The 24,101-nt window shown below is 38.4% G+C and overlaps 1 protein-coding gene across 10 annotated transcripts in view; it reads right to left on the minus strand.

Moving 5' to 3' along the window:
- The window catches only part of ADGRL2 (adhesion G protein-coupled receptor L2), a 158,869-nt gene extending 144,579 nt beyond the window's left edge, over positions 1-14,290 (minus strand). For 9 of the 10 annotated variants that reach the window (XM_030454862.1, XM_030454861.1, XM_030454860.1 and 6 more), the window contains exon 1: positions 14,209-14,290. The gene's annotated coding sequence lies outside the window, so the exon portion shown is untranslated. Of the gene's footprint in view, positions 1-13,658; positions 13,734-14,208 lie in introns of those variants that run through there. The other variant, XM_030454858.1, reaches the window with a different exon arrangement.
- Positions 14,291-24,101: the final 9,811 nt, after the last annotated feature.

The following is a 24,101-nucleotide window of genomic DNA, read 5'->3' on the forward strand; positions in this document are numbered from 1 at the left end:
TGGTTTCTATTTCCTATAAGAACAAGACCTGAGCAGTTGTTCTTTTTGGTAACTTAAGTAATGGCTGCAATTAAGTGACTGAGGAGATATAAATCGTACCTCTCACCTGTGCCTAAGTAATGATCAGACTTGTGCAAACTGCGTAATCGTAGCACCGAAACGGCGACAAATTTCCCCACTGCCCCACATATTTTTCGTAAATGCTTGCCAATTACTTTTAATAACCTGCTAACACTGCAGTTTTATTTGGTGTACAAGTTATTATATGTATCTTTAAAATATAAAAAAGATTTAAATAATTTACTAGGCACCTTTCAGAAAACCTATTGCAAAATTTTCGTTTACTTGACTGTCCTTCAATTAACACATGAAACTTGGATAGCTTTTAATATTTAAACTATACTAAATGAAAAAAAAGGTTGTAATTCTGATTTAAAATTCTATTTTTAAATGTTTCAAGAGTAATTTTCTGTCAAAAATACACAAGAACTAGGAAATTTATTGTTTATATAATCTTGGTAATCTATCACATGCAAAGATCAGTCGAAGCTGGACAAAAAACATAAAGAAAAATATGGTTAAAATAAACCAAAATTTTAAATGGGCAATTACTTAGGTAACAGAAAGATGGTGATTTTACTGTAACTCACTATATAATTACCTCTAAGGGAGAAATAAATAAATAAAGGAGGAACTTTATGTTCAGAGGCTGAAAACAGTACTCCCTATTCATGCCACTCTGCAAACCCTGCAGGTATCACTATAATCAGAAATAATACCAATAGAAGTGAAGATGTAGTAATGATACATGAATTCTGTAGAGGTGACAGGAGTATAAGGGAAATATTTCATTCAAATGTATACTTCAAAGGTCATACTGCTTATATATGCTCTGTTCTGCAGAATTTTCAGTCCTGAGCCAAGAACTGCTGATTACTTGTATCCCATTTGCCATATACAAAAGCTTTATTAGTCATAACAACATTGCTGTTCAAAACAGACAAAGACATATAAATAATAATAAAAAGATGGGGGGGGAAAAAGAACTTATCCCTTCTTCAGGGTTAGTTGTCTGTGGGCAGTTAAATATGACTTAGTGTGGCTTCATTTTTAGTGCACACTACAAATAAAAATTACTACAGTGAGGATTTGTGCTTTGATTTATTGTCCTGCAAACAGAAGCATACTAACTTGAAAAAGCTGTCCATTACAGGATTTGTACAAAAAAAATGGTTAATCTTTGGTAGATTTTTTAAATACATATATATAACTATCATGAGAACACACAAGAATAATGATTTGATAAGCATATTTCTGTACTGATTTTTTTCTACTGAACACAGAAATTGTCTTCTGAAACATTACCAGACTTCTCAAAAATGGTAAATATCTAAAACAAATCCACTGCAACATATTTTCAATCTTTTAAAATAAATGAGAAATAATTGTAAATTTAAAGATTGATAAAAATGCTTTACTGCTCATTGAATTTTAATGCATTATTTGCCCTTTCATACTCAGCTCTTACTTAGGGTGTGCAAGCCAAGCACTGCCCTCAACAATGCAGTCACAGTTCACGCTCTTAAATCGGAGCTCCACATTCATCAGGGGGTAACATTCATCCTTTTGTGTTTTCTTTTTACTTACAGACAAAAGATGCAATCGTTTTCCACAGTTCAAAATGAATGAAATGTGAAGCCTATCTAAGAACCTACTGGAGTTTTTTTCTAAAATAGAAAATGTTCTTCTCTGGGTCATAATTCTTCTGAATGCAAGACTAAAGACTAAGTTCCAGAATTTTACTCAAGTTGTGTAAATGCAAGCTGTATGAACTACTGATGATAGATGAAGTCATGCATTGCTACCACAATTACAAAAATAACGAAGTTTGAATACTCATTGTTTAATGCAGTTTTGAGGCTCTGGCTATTTTCCAGCATCCACCAGAAAACTTTTAAACCTGTGTGCAATGTTACCTTCTATCAGCACATTTTCAAAAGTGGAATATCTCATGTAAAAAGAAACAGGTGCATCTTTACCCTGGCTTCTGGTAATCAATAATTTAAAACAGATGGATAAAGGATTGTTCTGCAGAGACACACATAGAATTAATCCAAAATTTTCAGAAAATGTTTTCTCTAAGATATTTAACTAATACTATCCACGCTTGTGCACAATGCATTGAGCACATATTGGAAAAGTTCTTCTACACAAAGAATTGCCATCTATGCATTTTCTTAATTTGGAATTATGTAATTATCATTTTGTTACAGTAAAGCGGGGAAAGAAAGGTATGTTGTTTGTTTAAACACTCATTATTCCAGCAGTAACTGAATTATATCTAAAGGTACCATCTTAAAAAGTGTGGCTATCTTGTCAAATTTTACCATTCGGGCTGTTGTTCTACTCAGTGTAGTAGTTCATAAATGACTATATAACCTAAGGTATTTCGCTCAATCAGGCTCCATAAGTGCCTTTTATTGATAAAACATAATTAGTTTTATGAAATGTGACTGGTACATGGCTTCTGCCAAATGAGTGAGTATTAATGTCTTGAATTTTTATTTATTTTTTTTAAAGCAGATGGAAAAATTTAAGAATTAAGGAACAGCTTGAATGTCACTCATATGAAAACTGTACAAGCATGACATTATTGTAACTTTTGTTGCTTGAAGTGATTTTTGAAAGTATCTTAGTTACTTATCACCATAAAAACCTGGTGCTAATGAAACCAAAAATGTGTTGTGCTACGGCTAAAACAAAGTAACATGATTTTATTCAAGTAGGCTATTCCAAGTAGCAAGCAAACTACCATTGTTAAACCTTCAAAATTCAAGGGTGTTAAAAAATGTATCTTAATCCCATCCCCATTATCCTCACAACAGAATTACAGTTACATACACGTCTTGATTTTTATATTGTAGGGCATTCTCCACTGAATGAAATTTCTGAAACAGCCTTACCTCACCGGGAAAGAAAAAGACACACTGTGTAAAGAAAGATTATGTCCACTGCCTCCCCATTATTCCTCAACAAGATTAAATTAAGAAACCTCTCTTTCTTCATCATGACTAATACATTAGTATTTTCCCATGCAAAAAGGATGATGCAACTATTCAACTCCCAGCACCTATCAAAATCTCTATGAAAGACATCATTTGTATATTTTCTGTAAATCTTACCATTATAATCCTATTGGAGTGTAATTGCTGTGGTTAATATTCTTACCATGTTATGAAAATGCTCAACATAAATGTGGCACTGAGTTGTTAAGATAATACATGATCATGCTGTGAGAGGGTAATACCTATACAATAGCCCTTGCCAATACCATAAATCTCTTTATTAGACAACAACCTATTACAGGAGATCTACTTAACTGTTTCCCTACTTAGAGGGCCATTTGGTGTTACAATAACAAGCTGACTTTTCACATTGCCAAGGATTAGCCAGTATAAATAATAAATTGACACGGAGTTGCTGCTCTTTTAGAGATGGTAAATCTTTCTTGGTGTTTAAAATCACAATCCAAACTAAAACTCTAAGACTACATTAGGCTGAACATATGTTAAGTTTAAAGTTCTGTTACTTTAAACTAACAAAAAAAAAAAAAATTCCAACTCTTAAACCTATTTATGTGGCAGATTTATTACAGAGGAACGTGTTAAGGAGAGCTGTTTCTGTTTAATGGAATGTGCATGCATACTGCTTTATTTCCTAACAGTATCATAGAAATCATCTTTAAATTTACTGGAATATTTTGAAGTCAAATGATTGCCACCATTTTTTCCAGAGATAAATAATACAAAATTCATCTAAGTAGCATCTATTATGCCTCTTGCTCAGTAAGCGAAACTGTATTATAATGAATTATTTTATTCTCTGAAGTCTTAACCTTTTAAAGGATCACACACTTTCACCACCCAGATAACTATAACACAAATTATAAAGTCTGCAATACACCAGATAATTTTTCATTGTGCTAAATTAAGGAATTGTATTTGGATGAAATTCATTCTTTTTATATTTTATAATACAGAAAAGGCAAAATTAAGAGTTAACCTTGCATATTTAATCACACTGTTATTCATAACACTACTTGTATAAATAAAGACGACTTACCTATTGCTTTTGTGCTAGCACACTACACTGCACGACATTTACTGAAGACCTGAAAGCACTGTGTTGTCCCTCTCATGCTGACATATTTTTAGAATCAGATAGTTCATGCAACAAAAATCTGCTTCCCATCACAGAGTAACAAAGCTGTCCTCTTGCACCTCAACATGGAGTATTTTGTTCCCCTCAGTCCCTTTTTAAACTTTCCATAAAAAGGCACTTCTTTGAAATATTAAGCATTTCTAAAGTCAGCTTTTGCTTACTGATGCTTTGATAAAATTTTTGCCCATTGTTACGTACTGTTACTCTCTAACTGATACGTATCTTTTTTAGAATCTATCTTGCAGAGCTTTTCTGTTCTGCATAACGGAGAAGGCACTGTGAAATGAAATTGTACTTACTGGAAACAATTCAGCCCTGAATGCCTTGATTATTCTGATTACTCATATACAAGCTCCCTCTGCAGGTAATAAGAAGAATGAACAAAACTATGTGAAAAATGTGGCTAACAGCCGGCACCAGAACCCAAGTAATAAGTCATCATTTTAAAGAAACTCCTCCAGAAATCCTTCTCCAATGTTATCTGACATAAGAGTTAACACAGAAAACTTTTTTTTTTTCCACCATCTCTGTGTCTCTTTTTATCCTCTCAGAAAAGTTAAATATCCAGCTTTAGCCTTTCCTGTAACAAAATACAGATTTCTTTTTTCAAAGTCACATTAATGCTTTCAGGGTAGGAGGGGAAAAGAAAAAAAAAAAATATTGCTCTGCTTACCCAGAACCGAACAGAAATTAAAGACCACCCCACACAAGAAACAAATTCAACCTGTCTGATACATCTCCCTAACCCAAAAACAAACAGCAGCATCCCTCATTCCATTTACTGCTGGGAGATAAAACTCAATGCCTCATTCAGATACAATTACACATGCACTCCACCAAAGTTTAAAAAGCAATTAACCTGACTGGTAAGTTATCTTGAAAATTAAAAAAGTCTCTATCAATTTATATCAAATTATGAAGTAACAATGTACTTTTCAGCAAATTGGAGGTAAACTGCTTTTCTTCCAAGACATCATCCTTACCTTAAAATGTCTTAAGTTTGTTCACCATAATAGAATAAGCTTTCTAGATAAAAATCCTATCAATGCAAATGGGAAAAAGCTTCAGTGAATGAAGCTATAAATATTAAGCAGATCAAAATTAAGCCTTCGTCCTATCTAACCTTTACCACACACTCAAAAAAATTCGGAAGCCATAAAGCAACATTAATTTCTCCTCTAACATGGAAAGAATGAAAGTATGCCTACAGTTTTGTTTCTCTTACAGAGCTAAATCCCACCTCCTTTACTTCTGCAAATAGTGTCATTAGACTCATGAAGAATACTCATAAAATAAAAGCACATATATATATATATATAGAGAGAGAGAGAGGTATATATATAGATACATGGCATGAAGTCACATATGCCCTGTGTGATTTTAATTTTCACTGGAAAAATAAACTCCAAAATATAACCTTTCAAGGTTTCAATGTCAGCCATAAGAAAAGAATAGTGGAAACAGACTCATGATATTCTAATATAGCCAGTCATTACATGGGACAAATGTAGGACAAATTTGGGGTGTTCACTGCAAGACGATGAGGCTGCTGCATACAAAGCTCTTCTTCACTGCTAGAATATCTTTTAACTGTTGGATCCATGACAAGTTGTTATCAGATACTATTATACACCTCCTCAAATGACAGAAAGAATGAGGAAGTAAAGAAAGCAGGAAAAAAATGTAGAGATGATGCTCTATTCAAGTAGCGAGTAAGCTTACTGCCTGAAGGGCAAAAGGATTTCTTCTCACTTTCAAATTATGTCAGCCTGCAACTCCCCTCCCTCTCTAGCACAACTCCCAGCCTCAGCCCATTTTCCTGGCACAGCAGCTCAGCCAGGAACACACCTCAACTGCAGAGGCACCTTCTCTCCTTTGAGCACTTTATACTGATACACAAGAACCAACCCCACCGACTGACAGTCTGCATTTAAGAAATACCTATTAGACTGAAGTAATTCAAAGCTGCAGGAGACACTGCCCTTCAATATTTAAATGACAAATTTACCGAGGTAGTTATGAACTGGTCTTCTGGAGAACACTGTTCAAACTGAAGATGCAACCATTATTCAGCCTGGAAAAGCAAAGTTTTCCACACTGGTTACTTCGAGTAGAAAAAGTCTGAATTAAGCTTAGGAGAGTGAACAAATGATGCCTGGATCAGGTGAAAAGAGTTCTGCCTACCATGTACACAGGCATCAGGAATTTGCCAGAGAAATGCAGGCAACAGCAGAGCTTGTTCTCAGAAATCTTTTCTTTAAAATACCACTTCTATTTAGAAGCAACGCCATTTGTGAGGGCACTGTTTCAGAATACTGTTCACACTGGTGTACACTGCTATGCCACAACAAATGATAAATATGATACTGTAAGGGAATACGTAGAGAGGTGAACTAAAGTCTCCTCTGGCATGTGATCTCTCTCCCCCACTGCAGCACTAATTTCAGAGGAAGGCTCTCTCTCTACTTACACCAGATCCCATCAACTGCAAAGTATGATAGTCGGCAACAAGGTCGGTCATCCCCTCCTCAGCTGCCAGAAACAATTTTTAACAGTAATCGGTGTTAGATTATTCTGTCATCCAGACTCAGAGCAATAATCGGTTTGAGGTGTCGACTGATACGAAAACACCAACAGAGGGCACAAAGGAAAGCAGCAAACTACCCAAAATGAAAGATTTGGGATTTTATCATGTCCAGGGGCAACTAAATAAACAGAAGTAGCCTAATTTTTAAAGAAAAATTGTCCAGTGATATATTGCTTTGCGGCTTCTTTGCTGATTTTTTTTTTCCAAGAGTTGCAGGTACAAATCTGACTGAGGGAACACACCTCTCCAGCAGCAGTTCACACTCAGCGCTCAGCTGCTCCCTACACTGTCCCCATCACAGAAGGCAGCAAAGCCCAGTATGAAAATTCCCTTCTTTACTAATCTTCTTTACCATGAAAGGTGTGAACACGCCCAACACCTAATTTAAGAATTAACATATTAAACATGCTTTTATTTCTACAGTGTCAGAATTCAAGATCTAAAGTAGCAGTCTTAATTCCTGTTATTTCAATCCAGTTTTTGGAGCTCACTGTGGCCAAGTAACACATCATTAAAACATAAGCATAGTATTAAAAAACACTCTTATACATTGATCAGTGTTAAGTCAACCTGCACTACATTTTTTAAACTGTTGCACGTTTCCCCTATATTGCCACTTGGACAAAACATCTTTCCTGAGTGGTAAACACATCACAAAACACTGTTGAAGTGAAGACAGTAATTTCAGAGTTATTTAGACAGAACAGGCAGACCTAGACTCCTACCACATTTGAATGATAAAATGGTGTAAGATAAATCTCCGATGACAGAAAGCTGCATTAAAAGGGAAATATTTTTAATACTGCATCTATATAAGAAACCCAAGTAGCTTCTTGCTAGCTCTAACTAGATTTGCTCTGAAGCTACTTCCACTACTGAAATACAGACACTGATACCTAAATCTTTCTGTGTAAATGTTAGTGTTTATAATGTGCTCCTAAGAGATTAAGACTAGAAAAAAAAAAAATAACCACACAACCTAGACAGGCCCTATTTTTCTTAGCCCATGATCACTTGTCAAGCCATGATTAATGCTGTGCTCTGTAGAGGGAGACATTACATCTAGGCTACAACAGACCTAAATTTTACCCTAAGGCAGAAGTCTGATTTAAACATCTCTATTCAAAGTGACATTTGTCCTCTCTTTTCAACCAGTTTCCTCTGAAATTCCAGTAAACTGACTTTGTGACCTACAAATGGTCCATTGATTCTAACTTGTCGTGTTGCCTGTCCTTGTAGCAAAGTTAGTTTTGGTGACTGAATGAAGCGAGATGTTATGCATTCAAGAAAAATACAGGAGCAGAGTCCATTAGGTGCTCTATTAAATGCTCAGTTGGATAACAGTGACTAGAATTTATGGCTATAAGGATTCCAGCTTACACAGAAGAGCTAAAGATAAATACAGAGGTCAACACTGAAAATCAGAAAATATTTTTATATTCAGAAGCAACAATGGTCTTCATATTCTGAGGTGATGCGAAAAGATATTTTTTTGTATTATAGACAAGAACACAGGCATCCAGGGCCACCCTGAAAAGTAATTACATTTTATCTCTTTCTTTTCACTCTGAAATGTCTGCTAAGGCATTTACATTTGTCAGTTACAAGAACAACAAGCTAGACAGGAGAAAAAAATAGTTGAGATCACTTATCTCAAGTAAATACTATTTCTCCAGTGAATGGTATTATTCCATCTATTTTATAAACTTACTGTTAGATCCTCCAATTTATCTGTAACTACTATTGTAAGAATAAAAATAAGACATGTTCATACTTTAGAAAGAAAGAGCCAAATAGCAGACCTGGACAAGTAGAACTGTCGATATCCTTCTCACTGAACATGAAAAATGGCAACGTTTGATAATATTAAGCAATTTAGACAGTGTTGGCAAGTTGGTACTAGCCAAGGTAATCTTATTTCTGGTGCTTTTCAGTGTAAATTGATTTTTTTTCCTCCTCCTAGCTGCTCTGATAATTGAACAAATTTATACAAGTGTGATGGGATTTTACTTAGCAGACAACTATCAAAACATTCTCCCAACATGAAGTACCTTGCTCAAAAAACTAATTTTTGTTCTAATTAAGCAAACTGTATTTAAGCTTGCTTAATGCCAGGGTAACAATCAATAGCATTTTGCTGGAGACTGCACTCTACCTGCAGGTGTTAAGCACTGTGCTTGCTTCAGTCAGGCTGCAATGGTTTTTACTATTATGTCTTTCTAAACAATTTGGGTAAATAGCAGGCTAGAGCAACTTGGATCATTACAATCTCTTATGAAAAGAAAAAAATCATGACATATACAGAATACGTATTCCTCTAAAGCCCATAAAATATTCAATTTAATGTAACAATCTGTAACCTGCAGATGCTACCACTCCAAATGTAAAGGCTTTTTTTTTTACCCCCTAAGGAATCAATTTCTGGTTTGCTATCAGTTTCTACGTACAGAATGCTGTAAAACCTTACCATTCATTAAGCAAGTGTACTAAATCCTTTGTAGCAGACGACACAATCTTCACAGCCTATGCTGCAGAAATACCTCTTAGATTATATGGGTGGAGGGAAAGCATGAACCCCAAGAAAAAAATTCTACTGAAAAGAACTTCATGCCTGACAACTTTAATCTTTTAAATGAAGAATATTTAAAGGAATCTTACTTGATAAAAAAAAAAAAGGTCGGAAGTGTTTCCTAAACCAGGTGTATATGTATGTATACACACGCATACACATTAAATCGCAAACTACCAATATTCCAACAGAGCCACCTATTACATTTATTTTCAGAACTATTTGAAACAAAATGTAGCGATCTTTGAAAACTATTTAAATATTAAACACAATTGTTAAGAGTACTAAGAATGGCCTTAAAACAGTTTTTTGCTTTTCTAGTTTTCTTGACATCAATTACAACTGTGATGGTTTAAATCTTTTACTTGTTTCAAACTGGGGGTATAAAAAAACAAAACAAAATATAAATGCTTTAAAAGGTGAGTTTCTTAAAATTTCAAATTGCTTTTGTCCATCACAAACATCAATCGCAAAAAAATGCTTCAAAAGAGTCTGCTTAACATGACGTCTCCAAGTAACACATGACTATGAATTTCACTAGCCTGTGCTGTAAAGTATATTGCTTTATAAGTGGCTGCTTGTCTACCTATGCATGAATATGATTTCAATTATATACCAGTCATAGTTTAACTTCTCTTATAGTTCACCAGGTAAAATCATTAATCTTTACTTCCAGTTCTTTTATTACCAGACATTCTTCAGTGGAAATGCAGTATTTTTTTAATATAAAAATCTCTCTAAATGGTTATAGGTAGATCTTCCTTCATTATTATTAGGCATGATGCTATCCTCATTGAGAGCCATACTAGAAGATAACAGTATTTTCTTATGCATATGTCAGAGTCTTAGGTCGACACAAGATGCAAAAGGGCTTGGAAGTAAACTTTTTAGAGGAGATTTCAGTAAAAAGTTATGATTATGTTTTGACCCCTTGAAATATTAATCTATTAATTATATTGGATGGGTACCATTATTTAAGTAAATGAAACACTATACAGAAATATGCTGCTAATATAACTGATAAATATTTTGCCCAACTAGAGACTTCTCTTTCCAATATCCTGAAGTGAAAATTATGGACTTTTAGCTGTCATTCACAACTATAGCATTTTTTCTACATCGTAACTGTTTCTATTCATAAAATATATGTATTACTTAAAATGCCATGTCTACACTTTGCTTTTCAGAAATAAAAATAATTATAATATATATTATTAACCATAAAGACTACCAACTCCTAGGACTATATGACCTTGCTTATTTAAATTTTAATAAGGTGCTTCCTTACTAGAGACTAGAATTCCTGAGAAACCCCCTTTCCTGACTTTATGCATTAAAAGCAGTAAGAAATAAATAAAACATTGAGAAGGCTTCTGAAGTGATTAAGTAAGAACTAAGCAAACTTTGGGGGTTTTTTAAAGCTCTCCTCTTGCTCATTTTAAGAAGGGAAACACCCAGAAGCCTGGTGTTAATGTATCGGCTGATTGTGAAAATTGCAGCAATAAAAACTCCAACTGCTTGTCTTAAATTAAGACTTGCAAGACTACATGTGAGATCTGTATCTTTACATTAGTTTTTATAACATTTGGAAGTTTGGTTGTCTGCTTTGATGTTGGTCTATTAATGAGCAGGGGAGCCAAAAGAGAAAAAAAAAGGGAAAAAAAAAAAAAGAAAAAAAAATTTTCTGGAAATTCTCAAGTCAAAACCTCAAGTAATAGGTTTGTTCTACCCCACATGATCCAATACCCCGATCCCCCCATCTAACAGCTCCCTGAGCTATCTGAACGTGTACACTTTTTTGCTATTGCCAACACATAGTAACCCACAGTGATTGAAAATGGCAGCTGAAGTGCTGCTGCAGCACATTAATTTTTCTCTAAGTGATCCAATTTTGTCATCTGAATGCTGAAAATCTTCTCTCCACTATGTGAGGGAGGGTTTTTTTTGGTTTTTAGGGGATTTTTTTTTTTGGGTTTTGCTGTTTTTTGTTTCTCACTTTAAAGCTCTGTCGATTTTGGGGTTTCCATCATAGAAACCCAAGTGCAGCATCTTCAAGACAATTTTTAGATTATCCCTAATAGCTGAAAAGATAATGCGCTTGCTTTATAGCACTCTGCATTGAAAGCAGACTAGTTAACAGCAACTTAAGTGTGATAATGACAATTACATCAATATGTTCCTTTTATACCACCAAAAGGTATTTCTTCAGACAGCGGAAGGCAGTAGGTAAATAAACTACTGAAAATTATCTGAAAGTAATGATGCACAATTTTAAGACCACTAAAGGCATCTGTTTACAAAACGCCCAAATGGTCACGTCCATTTAAGAACAACAGAAACCTATATTATATAAAGTATTTAATTAACTACAGGATTGTTTGTTTGTTGGGTTTTTTTTGCCAAGACATACCATACACATTCAGTCCTTCATTAAAGAAAAGGAAATTGAAGCATGAGTGAAGACATCCAACTCTGAAGACACACACTTTCATGGCTTAAAAAGAAACACCCCCCCCCTCCCAAACCATCAAACGATGGGGAAAAAAAAGCCAAAACAAGAGCACAAACAACAACAGACCAAAAGCCACATCACCAAGCATTTACACCAACTTTTTAAAAACTGAAAATGTAAGGTTTAGTATGTTTCACTCTCATGCAAGTAAAAGGTGTGAAAGCAAGGAACATGCATGGAAGGAAGGCGGGGGTTTTTTTGTTTTGTTTTTTTGTTTGTTTTATCTTTTGCCAAAGATAAAAAGCAGAATACAGTCTCCAAGAAACATCTGGTCCCTGGAAAAGGTCCCAACTTATTGACAGATAACAGGATTTTGTTTGGTTTTGGGTTGCTAGATTATGAATATTCATTTGCAAAGATAATAAAAAGGTAGGCCGGGCCACATCCTCCTTCAGACTCAAGGAAACAGTAACAAAAGAATAAGAAGCTTCAAACATGTAGTCCTGTAAAACAACTTGCAATGCGATAAATGCCCTACACTGCAACCATAAGAGAATGCTTGCCATACTTGGTTTCAAGTTATTTATTACAGGGCAATACTAACCACAAATTAACTCACAAATTATCAAGTTATCTCAATAAACACAGTATCATTGATTAAATGAGATTATAGGAATTACTCATTTTCACTTTTTTTTTTTTTTTTTTTTTTTTTAATTAAAAGGAAGCATATGGTCGGTGGTCAAACTTCTTTTAAAACTCTCCATAAAAATATCTATTATTGAAGCCTACCCACCCATTAAGAAGGGACGCATATTTGTTTCGAAGGTCTGGAATCGAGAGGTCTTTTATTACAAGATTTCATTTGTTTTCTGAAGTAATTAGAAGGTCTTCCCCATTCAGTCAGTCCCCACACGCAGTAGCGTGTAGGCCATACCCAGAGCATGAGTGAGGCAGAAAGGGCTTTCTAAATCCCCCTAACAGAGAGGAGACATCAGAAACCACGCAACAGTGCCTGTCATAAAAGGTCACTTTTTTCCTCGGAACAAACCATTAATCAATAGAGCGTAATTGCCCGAGCACTCGCAAGGGCTCTGCAGCGAAGGGACCTTGTTTTTCTCTCGCTTAATTGCAAAACAGCAAAAGTTCAGAAACATAACCCAAACCCACCTCCCCATTTTACCCCTTTACAATTCCCGCTGCCCTTTGGGCCTCTGCTTGGAAGCAAATGGAAGACAAGCTGAAGTTTTCTCAATTGAGCCGGAGCTAAGAAACCTTTGATATGCTAATACCCTCCTTCAAACGGTAAGAATTCACACTTGCATTAATTCAAACAATTTGTGCAGAATGATGCGAAATGGCACCTCTTTTCGTGGCAAGCAACAAAAGGAGGGAGCCGGAGCCTCTAAGGAGACCAAACAGCAGAACATTTGTTCTGCAGGACTCCTTCCGTCGTGCACAGGGGCATTTCTACGCAAAGAAAAACACACCTGAGCACCAGCAGCTCTTTACTTTCTGACACACCACGTTCAAACCCCAGCAGGGCTAGCGCAGACTAACAACAAGATGTTATTTTTAGAACCAGACACAGCAACGGTGCCTCATGACACACTGTTTTCTGTCTCCAGATGGCCCCAGATTTCTACATGTGAAAATAAACAGAAATAACAATTAAAAAAAAAAGTTGTTCTCACTTCACAGCCGACAAAGGGTAATTTATTCCTTTTCCCAAGGCCATATCGCCCCCTTCCCCAGCCCTGCACGCAAGGGCTGGTCGACGGGCACTCAATTGAGTTACAAAAATAAACCCGCAACAGGTAATTATTTACCGAACGGATGCAACTTTCCCTGCTGCGCGATGCGCGCCGGGGAGCGTCGAGCTGCGGCTGGGCCTGCTTCGCGGGCCGACCCCCTGCCCCGCAGCCCCCGCGGCGGGGCGGCCACCCGGCGGCGCGGGGGCTGCGGAGACCCGCCGCGGCTGCCGCAGGCCCCTCCGCAAGGCTGGGGGAGGGGGGCGGCCTGCGGGGGCGGGAGGGGCGGCCCGGGCCGGCTCCGCGCCGGCGGAGAGCGGCCGTGTGGGTCGGCGCTGCCGCGCTGCTCGAGCCCACCGCCGCCGCAGCGAGGGGCACGTTCCTCCTCGGCAAGCGGCGGGGGCGGCAGGGCGGGTGGCGGCCTCCGCGGGGAGTGCGGCGGAGGGGTGGCCGCGGCCTCGGGTACCGGCAACCGAGGCAAGACCCTAAAGTAAGAGGTTACCCGCCGGCGGCTCGGTGAGGACCGGCAGAAGTGAGGAGCAGACGCCGAAAAAAAAAAAAAAAAAAAAAAAAAAAAACAAAAAAAAAAACCACGAGCGTCGAGGCTGCACTGCGGAGCTCCGCTTACCTCTGTCTGAGAGCCGAAGGCGGGCCGGGATCTCTCGCCCCGGCGGGGTCACTCCGCCGAGCGCAGGGCTGTGGGAGAGCACGGCGGGGCTAGTCCCGGGGCTCCGGCGGCGGCGCGGGAAGCGGGCGGGAGGGCGAGCGCCGGGCTCGGGCGGGCAGCAGGAGGCGGCTGGCTCTGCGGCTCGGCGGGCTGGGGCAGCGCAGAGCAGAAGGCGGCTTCTCCTCCAAGCAGCCAGCCGGCAAGCTTTTCAGGGGCTAAGTCAACATTTTCCTGCAGTTTCCGACACTCCGCTCCGCACGAAACGTACGATACAGCCAGGCTCCCGCACGCAGGAAAAGATAAATTAAATTAAAATTTTTAAGAAAAAAAAAAAAACGAAATGGAGGGAGCGACGGGCGCAGTGTGTGCCCAGCCTTTGGAGTCCTTTCCGTGCAACGATGAGGAGACGGGAAGCCGAGGCGATGCCAGCAGCAGGAGTAGCGGGGAACAACTCGAAAATGTTACAATGGACCCCCCTCCTCTGTGTCTCTGTCGCTCACACCGACCGGATTTACATCTCCCGGGATGACATTCTGGCCTCTGGCGGGGTGCAGGTCCGGCCCCTCCTCGGATTTTCTCTTCTTTCTCCCAGTGCTGCTGCCCCGCCGGCGACTGGAGACCGGGCGCCGAGCGCTGAGCTAGTAACGCGCGCAGCAATGGGAAAAACGCAATACATACACACACCAAAAAAAAAAAAAAAAAAAAAAAAAAAAAAAAAAAATCCCAATGAATTGTATCGCAGCCTCCCTTTTGCTCATGCACCTCTCCGTGTGTGACTGGGGATTGCGAAGTCCTGACACAGACTCTCCGCCAGCTCTGAACTGGAGTCACCTCCAGCCTCCTCCCCCTCCAATCTCCACTCCCTCTCCCTCCGCTCCGCTCCCCACCCCTGGGCTCAGCTAATCATATAAACATATTATCACGTAGAGCAGCACCGGCGAAGGACAAAAATCTCTCCCTTCGTGCCTTTTCCTACCCCCGCCCGTCTTCCAGCTGGGGGAGGGGGGGCGGTCAGGGCTACTAGCAAACGCCCGGCCGCTCGGCACCAAAAGCCGAGCAGATCGGCTGCGTGCCAGCGCTGCCCGCTCCCTACCACTCAGCCGCGGGTGATGAGGGGCGCACTCCCTCGCGGAGCTGCCCGCTCGCCGCCGCCTCAGGCCCGGTCGCTCTCCGGGCTTGGGGCCTGCGGACACCCCCTCTCCGCTCGCCGGCGGCCCCGGAGCTGCTGGCGCGCTGCAAGCCGGCAGGCGTCTCCGCGGCACTCTCTCCTTGGCCGTATCCTCCACCGCGGCCGCGCACACGAACTTGTGCGGCGGGCCCTGCTCAGGTGCTGCGCGGAGCTGGGCTCCGCGGCCCGGGCCAACTCGCTGCACCACTCTAGTGTCTTCTCCCTCTTCTTGCCTGCACCCAAAAATAATGCGCCAGGCTGTGCGACCAGTACCAAAAGCAGGCGATGGGCGGGATAAAGGGGGATTTCGCTCTCTCCCCCTCCCCCTCGGTGCGTTCCAGGCTCCTTTGCCCCCTTTCCTTGCGTTGAAAATGCTCGGACACAGCCCGCCCAGCGCGGGTCTTCGTGCCCGCACCAGCCGTCAGGGACGGTGCTCCAAAGCACGGCGGTACGTTAGGGAAAACATGTCAGGACAGGGTAAACAGCACTTGGAAACGTTTTAAAGGAGACTAAGTTGACTCATTCCCGTGCTTAGATACCAAACGCAGTCTAGTAGCGCTGTTGCTTTCTTTCCAAAAATCCGCTCTTGGAAACCACGGTCTGGGAATGTTGATAGGATGTTTTATCCTGTGTATTGGTGCAAAATACTGAGGACCCGCTCTGACCTTTCGGGATGAGGAACATGAGCAATTTCCAGCTCTCAAGGTCAGGGAGGAGCAGCTGGGCTTTGGCAAGGTCTCATCTCTGCGAGGAGACCAGCGTGGCCGGGCCCCAGGGGGCTGGGAGGGCGGGGGAGGCGAGGCCCACAGGGAGCCCCGGCCCGCCCTCGGTGGGGGCTGCTCGAACAAGCTGCTTGCTTGGCTGCTGTGGCCATGAGGAAAATCAGAAGTACAGCGAGAGAGAAAAGCAGCGCAGACCTGTCCTGGTAACTCCCCCCCTTCCCGATGTTTAGGTTTGGGGGGGGGCGGGGGAGGGGGGGTTTGCCACTTTTCTATCTCCAGCACTCAAATGAAATCCTCCCAACTGGATCTGCTGGCAGAATCACGTGCACAAGACAGGACCACCTGGGGCTTGGTCAACTCTTCTAGGTCCAAAGCATATCTACAATTCAGCTTAAAACACCCACAACCACACCAGGAAACCAGGATCATTACCTTTGTCAATAGCAATGATTTATTTTTAAACTTAATTATTTTGACTTCTTTGCATACCTATGCGATCACTGTTCCTGTTTAGAAAATTGTAACGTGTATTAAAAGAAACATGACCTGTTTAAAAGGAAACTGGATCTTTAAAACCTTGCAGCATGAGGTAGTAGGAATGATAGAGCTGGTCCACAGCTCCTCAAAAGCACACTAAACTTTCAACAGTGCTGGCAGTAATCCCAGGGATTAGTATCTAAGGCATCATACTGAAATATGAGCATGCCACAGTCACAGTGACCTTCCTCGACTCATAGTACCTGTTAGAGAACTGGGAAGTAGAAGCTCAGTCCCAGGCCTTTAGGACCAAAGGAGGAGTTCTGCCAGTGAGCAGTGCATCTCCCTGAGGCTGCTTTCAGCTGGGTTACATCAGCGAACTGACTCAAAACAAAACTCAGCATGGGAGAACAGGAGACTGCGTGTTTGTGTCATCCTTTTGTACTTAGTGCATATACTTAAAAGCATGAGTTACTATGAGAGCAAAATGTAGCAAAAGAGCAGGTTCTCTGGTTTTTTTCCCCCTTTTTAAAAGTCATCTCTCCTTTTTGTATCCCTGCTATAGATGACTGCCCTTTCCTGTTGAAAATATACATATAAATGCCTGTATAAACTCTAAATAACCCCTTGTGCATTTCTGATTGGAATTAACTCATAGAGACATGCTAATGTATTTTATTAGAAACTGATTTTCATTGAAAGGTTTAGACACATCTGTTACGTAAACATGCTTAAAAAGAGGGTTGTTGAAATATATATACATATTGATTAGCTATCATTTTAACAGAGTGTTAAAATATATCACTAACAAATTCTACTTTTTTTTTTTCCCAAATAAAAGTGATTGTAGATACTCAGTAATAGCCCTGAGCTAACAGCCTTTTGCTTAGTTGATGAGAACAGGATTTAGCCAGAAAACAGTCGAGCATAAAAGAATTATGTGGGGTTGGCGATTTTCCTTTGAGAGAATGTGAAAGAGAGGAATTCTATTTGGAGCAAAACCTCTGATGGTTTCTGTAAAATATTTTACCCACAAAATGGAAAAGAACTGCAGAACTAGGCCTTGTGTTAATATTTGTTGAAATTGAAGTGAATTCACCTATGTGGATTCAACTGCATGACTGAAGGTTATTTTCCCTCTTTTCACCCAAAACTTCTGGAATCATATTTCTTTCTACATGCAGAAATGGAGTTTTACAACTAAGTTTTACAACTCTAAGTTTTACAGCTCTGTGTTGTAAAAACCGAGTTTTTAACCATTGGTAAAAACTCAGACAGAGACGTTTCAGCATTTGTTCTGAATATGCATGCCTCTGTTAATTTTTAATAAATCTGTATTAAGATAGAGGAATACCTGTCAGAGGTATATATTGTTTTGGCAAGTAAAATATTACTATTTAAGCAATTAATTTTAACTCACAGGAATGACCATCTGTTTCTTTAAAACAGGAAAATTGTATACACATATACCCATGGCATATTTGAATCTGATTCTTTAGTTTTTACTCAGCCAGAATTATTGTCAAATTTGAATATTTGAATGTTTCACCATTAAAACTGCCTACTATTTGCTTCATGCCATTTCCCTATAAAATATGTATCTCATTCCATGCAGATGCCACAAATAAGTACAGACAAGTAGATTTTCATTAAAATTTAGTTTTGTTGCAACAGTGAAAAATGCATAATTTGAAAACACTAAAAGAAATGCTGTAGACTTATTAAAATAATTGGGTAATATTTTATTTACCTTTTATAGTAATGTTAAATTTTCTAATGTTTTATGTTAAGCTGTATATTCTGTGTATTGCTCTCAAATTGCTTTGGTATAACCTCCTGGATCATATTCTTGAAAAACTAAAATAAAATTGTAATAATATCACAAGAACTGTGTGTGTATCAGTTATCATTTTGGTGGACTACGTGTAGAACAATAATAACTGGAAAAGATTTAACTGTCAGCTGTGTACTTGAGGGTGATGCATTTGAGAAAAATGATTTAACTGGTAGTAAAAGTTAGCCAGATCATGATGTCTGTAAGATGATCTTGTAAACTTAACTGGAATTTTGTTCTGTTTTCCACAGAATTGCAGTTTACATCTGCCTGTTCCTAAAAAGGTTAATTTAAATTGTTCTAATACTTGCATAAATAATATTTTGTGTTGCCCCACATGTCAGTTCCCCCATGAGAAATGGTTTACACAGATTTTATGCAACCTCTTTTTTTTATTACTAGAATTTTATGACTGAACTTTAAATACTAGCAACTGACATTTCCTCCTATCTGTATGCACTACTGTGAATAATGTATCAATGAGCTTATAATTAGATGTAATGTTAGTAAAGACTGACAGAAGAGGTTGTATAAATGTAGTGCAGTAGCATCAGCTAAAATTGGTGTTATATAAAGACACAGTTTAATTGGTATAATGTAAATACATGGAGTTTTTTTCCATGATGAAAAAGTAAGAAACCACTACGTGATTTTACCATTTCAGCACAACTGAAAAGGCAAATTTTTGCTTGTTTCATTTAGGAAAATTCCTAGTTAATTTTACAGACAAATTTATATAAATAAAGTGTGAACAATACAACCCATAGGAGGAAACATCCAGTGTATTTTCTGAAAAGTTTGGAAATATATCTTGACAATTACCAGTCTTTTAAACTAAGTAATTGATTTTAATGTCACTTGGGAAAAAATGAAACTCATCAATAAAATAAGATGTCAGCTGTTCCTGACAAATAAATGTAATACAAATTTGCATTTTATATGGTTTACTTCAGTAATCAATTGTAATAACTCATAATCGATATCATTATTTAAGAAATTACAAAATCATTGACTTACTCATAACACTTGCTAATTGTTTTTAAAAATAAAATTTACACATGACTAAGGAAACACCCATTTCCATTTGCCTTATGTTAAATCAACATCTAACCACTCATGGTGATTTCATTCAAAGAAAACAGAAGGAAAACATTAGCTGTGTGGTTAAAGAGATTGATGGGCTTCAAACATTTTAACCATGGATGTTTTTTTTCCAACTGTAGAAACTCATGTTTTTAATTTAAAGAGCTTCAAGAAAATGAAGATCATTTTATTCAACAAAGCTGTTGTTTCTTCTTAGATAGAAATTGATCTAATTTTGTTTAATTAATATTAGAAACTACCTTATTCAGAGAACATGCAGTTATGAAACACAAGCATGTGTGTGCCATGTTAATTAGCTATTCTGAGACAGAATTTTTGTATCATCACATTAATAAATTCCACGAGATCAACATGATCTTTACCAGTGAATTTAGATGCAGGGTTTCTTTATGTGCATGCTGAGACATTGCAGTTGCCTCTCCAGTCTCTGAAAAGTGACTCTGAGGGAGCAGCAGTGCTCATGTTGTTGAAGAAGTACATTCCTTACTTGGGCTTTGGGTATTTATGGGTCTAAGTTAGCGGAGAAAAATATTCAGTTTAATGCTGCAGGCATTTATAAAGGCCAAAGAGTTTTCAAGATTGAGCTGTTAGGAGTCACGTAGCAGAACACATTTAAAACGAGATGACTCCATTTCCCTGTTTTCACATGAGAAGCTCAGCAGAGAAGCTGAAATGATCATACCAGGAAAGCAACTGCAGTGCTGAGCTTTTGGGGAAAGAGTTATGGTATGAGATCCCAATTCTCCAAACAGTTTTGCACATTTCTAGGTTCCCTTTTCTCCAACTTGTGTATCTGCTTAGGCATTATGTCTGTTTGGGTGGCAAATAATGTTTTTTAGGAAAGAAGCAAGGCCCAAGAGATCAGTAAGAAATTATTTTAAATAGACTTTTCCTACTTAAAATAAATTTTTCATGGCAAGTAGGGAGCTGCTTCTCCTCCTCCCCCTTACACAACTGTATTATACAATTTGCTGTGGCTTTGCTAAATCTCTGTATCTCTTGCCAGAGAAGTACCCCATAGCTGAGACTGGTATGTGTGGAGATTGCTGTATATTCTCACCACCTCACCTCTTTATATCTTACTGCTTGATATAAAAGAGCAGAAAGATTTGAAACTGAACGGGAGAAGAAATGGATATCTGTGCCAAACCTCTCTCCCTTTTATGATATATTTATGTTATATTTAACTCCAATTATATTTAACTCCAATCACAGATCTCGAACTTAGGTTCATTACAGAGAACTTTTAACTCTAAGATCACCTAGGTCACTGAAAACTCTTCTGTTGCTTGTGGGTCACAAAATGAAAGGTGATGTACAAAAGATGAACAAAGAATGTAGAGTTCAAAGGCAAACTTGTCTTTGCAAGTATGAATCAATGGAGGCTTTTCTTTTCTTACTCAAGCACCTAATATAATCATCCTAGGCACTATTAAAATCCATGTTCTTAATGGCATAGTGTGAGATTTGAAGAGATAATTCATCTTCATCTGCAGAGCTCTACAAACCTATACATATTTAGATGCCTACATTGAGGGTAATGTTATATTTACTTTCTTGAGAAGTTATGGAATAAAACACATCAAATTCTTGCACCACTGGCCAGAACTCATGCCTCCCTATTCCATTTGACTGCCCAAATCATCAAGCTACAGCATCATTTTCCCTCTGGTACTCTCACTTTCTAGCCCAGTGAATCTTGAACCATTTTCTGCCAGGTGTGTGACTTTAACAGGAGAAGCAGAGAATATCTCCATGTCCAGTCAGGCTGTGGGTTAGAGAACTGTTTAGCTGGGGAGAGATATGCATTTGAATTCCTTCAGGCAAGGAGAGGGCTGATTCTGTATCACACACTTAGGACAAGTCCCTAACTGCTGGCTGCAGAAGAAAGCTACACCCTTAAAAGAAAATGGTGATTACCACTGTGTTTAGAGACAAGCTAACTGTATTGGTGGATGTTGCATGTTCTTAGAGCATATAAGTTACCTTTAACTGCTTAGGTTTGTTTTACAGACAATCTTAGCAATGATATGGCCACAGATGCCTTCAGACTAGTTAATTTTGACTGAAGCAATATTCAGCAAGATCAACATTAGAGCTGTAGAAAAATTTAATATAAAAACATGCCTACTGATCAGGGATATCTTCCCCAGGTAGGCAGCATTGAAGCAGAAGGTTTTTTAAAGTTAGGGGCTGGCTTAAATTCCTTCCACGTTTATCCCTAGGAGTCTAGTTGTTGGAATTCTATACAATGCCTACATGAAAATCTTTCCCATCATCACAATAATCAAGTTCAGAGATATGGTAATAGATTATGAAGACGAAAGAACAGGGTGCTCACCATCAATCATGAACAGAAAAGAACCTCCCACTGGGACTTCCTCACCTCATGATTGCAACTTTCAAATTCCCTTATTGAAAGGCAGGGCATGAGAGCAATATTTGCTTCCAAACTTCTATCTTTCATTTCGCATTTACTGTTTTCCCAGTGTGTCACCAGGTGTTACTCTGTTAGAATACGTGGGATTTTTTGTTGTTTTCTTTTTTAATTTAGAACTTTTAATAGATAGCTTTAATCAAGGTGATATATAAGTTGTGCTTTACATACATTTCATCTGGTTCTGCTTCGCAGTTTTCCATGCCACTCTGGAAGTGCTCGTAACCTCAGCTGATTGGTTATACTTGCTTTGATTTTATTTTGCAGTTTAAACCAAGGACTTGGTCCCTTAGACTTTTTTATAAGAATATATTTTTTCCTCTTGGTACTGATTGCCATTGAAATGCTGACAGTTATGTGATTGGCTCCCTCTGGAGCGGATACCAGAGATGCATCATGGATCACTGGTCAGAGAGCCTGGAAACAGCAGCAAATTCCGTCTCAGCCCCCCCTCCCCCTCCAGCTCCCCCCCATCCCCATCAACTTTCGACATCAGCACTGCTTTGCAATCCATGTCAACTAGCATGGGCAGAGCATGGAGAGAGAGATTCAGATTTGTTTCCAGTCTTATATCTTCTAGTTCACATTTTGTCATGCTTGTGTTACAGTGCCAGGTGTAACTCTGGCAGCTGTACGAACAGTCATTTTCCTTCACTGAAACTGCCTATAAAAGCCTCTGTTTCAGTAATGATTTGTTATACATTACAAACACCTGCAGCACATGGGAATTAATATCACTAAAGTATAGGGATCAAAGATATTCCACCTTTTTTTCTTTAATTAAATGATCATTTTCTTCTGACAGACCTCAATATTTTTGACAAATAGTATTTGAATCTGATTGAAAGTATGGTTACGCCTTTCTAAAAACACTGCACTCAAAGAATGGTATTACTACCATGCTCCTGTTGTGAGGAACATCAATTGACTGCTTAATACTAGTGCTAATTATAAATATTAAAATATATTCAATAATTAATTAAGATGCTATTCCCCATCCCACTACAAGCACTGGCTGCTGCTTGTTGAATAATCAGCACCAAAATATGATCTTTTCATATTTATCTGGTACTACATTTAATATATTGGTAAGACAACACTCTTAAGCTTTTATTGAATGCTTGGAAGGCAAAGTGAGAACTTTGTACACGTTTACACAGGAATGGGAGAATTTCCTGTGTATGCAACCACTGAATCTTATTGAGTAATAAACCACAGTTTTGCATTGTACCATTTAGGTGCCCAGTTTTGTCTTTCTGTTTTCTCTTCCTGTCACTTCTCTATATGGCTACATTGGTCTAATTTGCTTTCTTTAGAATTTTTGTTGACAGTAAAATTAATGTGCAAATTCCCTATCAGTTGTATGTATTAATATAACTCCCTTTCAAATATAGCTCATTGAAATTAGCACTGGTAAAAGGTGAGATGCATATTCATACAGCTATTTACATAAATCCCATTCAGCTTTATGCACCCTAAGCTATAATGCAAAGTATCTACTACTGCAGGTAATTTTAGCACAAGGAAAACAGCACATCAGTGACATCTGACTTCCCAGAGCGTGTATGTCTTTTAATAAAAACATTTGAAGAGAAAAAAATCTGTAAGAAATTATGCTCTTGACATTGTAATTTTTATTAATAAAGATTTAATTTAATATTCTGCATATTTTAACTTTGCCACTTAGCGCAACCCAGGTTTGAGTTTCCAAAGAATTTATTGGTTAAAATTTATCACCTTACAATCTGTTATCATAGTAAACCTTACAAATTAAGTCTTTTATTTCAGTGCTGAAGTTGGCAGATGAAGTCTGCCTTGCCATTGAATTCAAGTATGTTTTCAAAAAGATTATTACATATATGTAATATGTAATATTACCTCTGTTTCCTTCGAGGAAGTTCATTTCTTTACAACCAAAATTTGAAAAGAGAGATGTATTTCTCCAATGAATCCTGCACAGCTGGTTCTTTGCCAGTTCTGTAAATTGCATATGATGCCTAATTTATGTTACAGAATAAGACAGAGTATTAATCTGTTAATTAACTAAATTTTTAAATAAAAACATTTGTATGAAGCAATGTACACATTAGACCACGGAGTAAGTTTTATGAA

Source organism: Calypte anna, chromosome 8 (assembly GCF_003957555.1).
Source record: "Calypte anna isolate BGI_N300 chromosome 8, bCalAnn1_v1.p, whole genome shotgun sequence".
Taxonomy (NCBI): domain Eukaryota; kingdom Metazoa; phylum Chordata; class Aves; order Apodiformes; family Trochilidae; genus Calypte; species Calypte anna.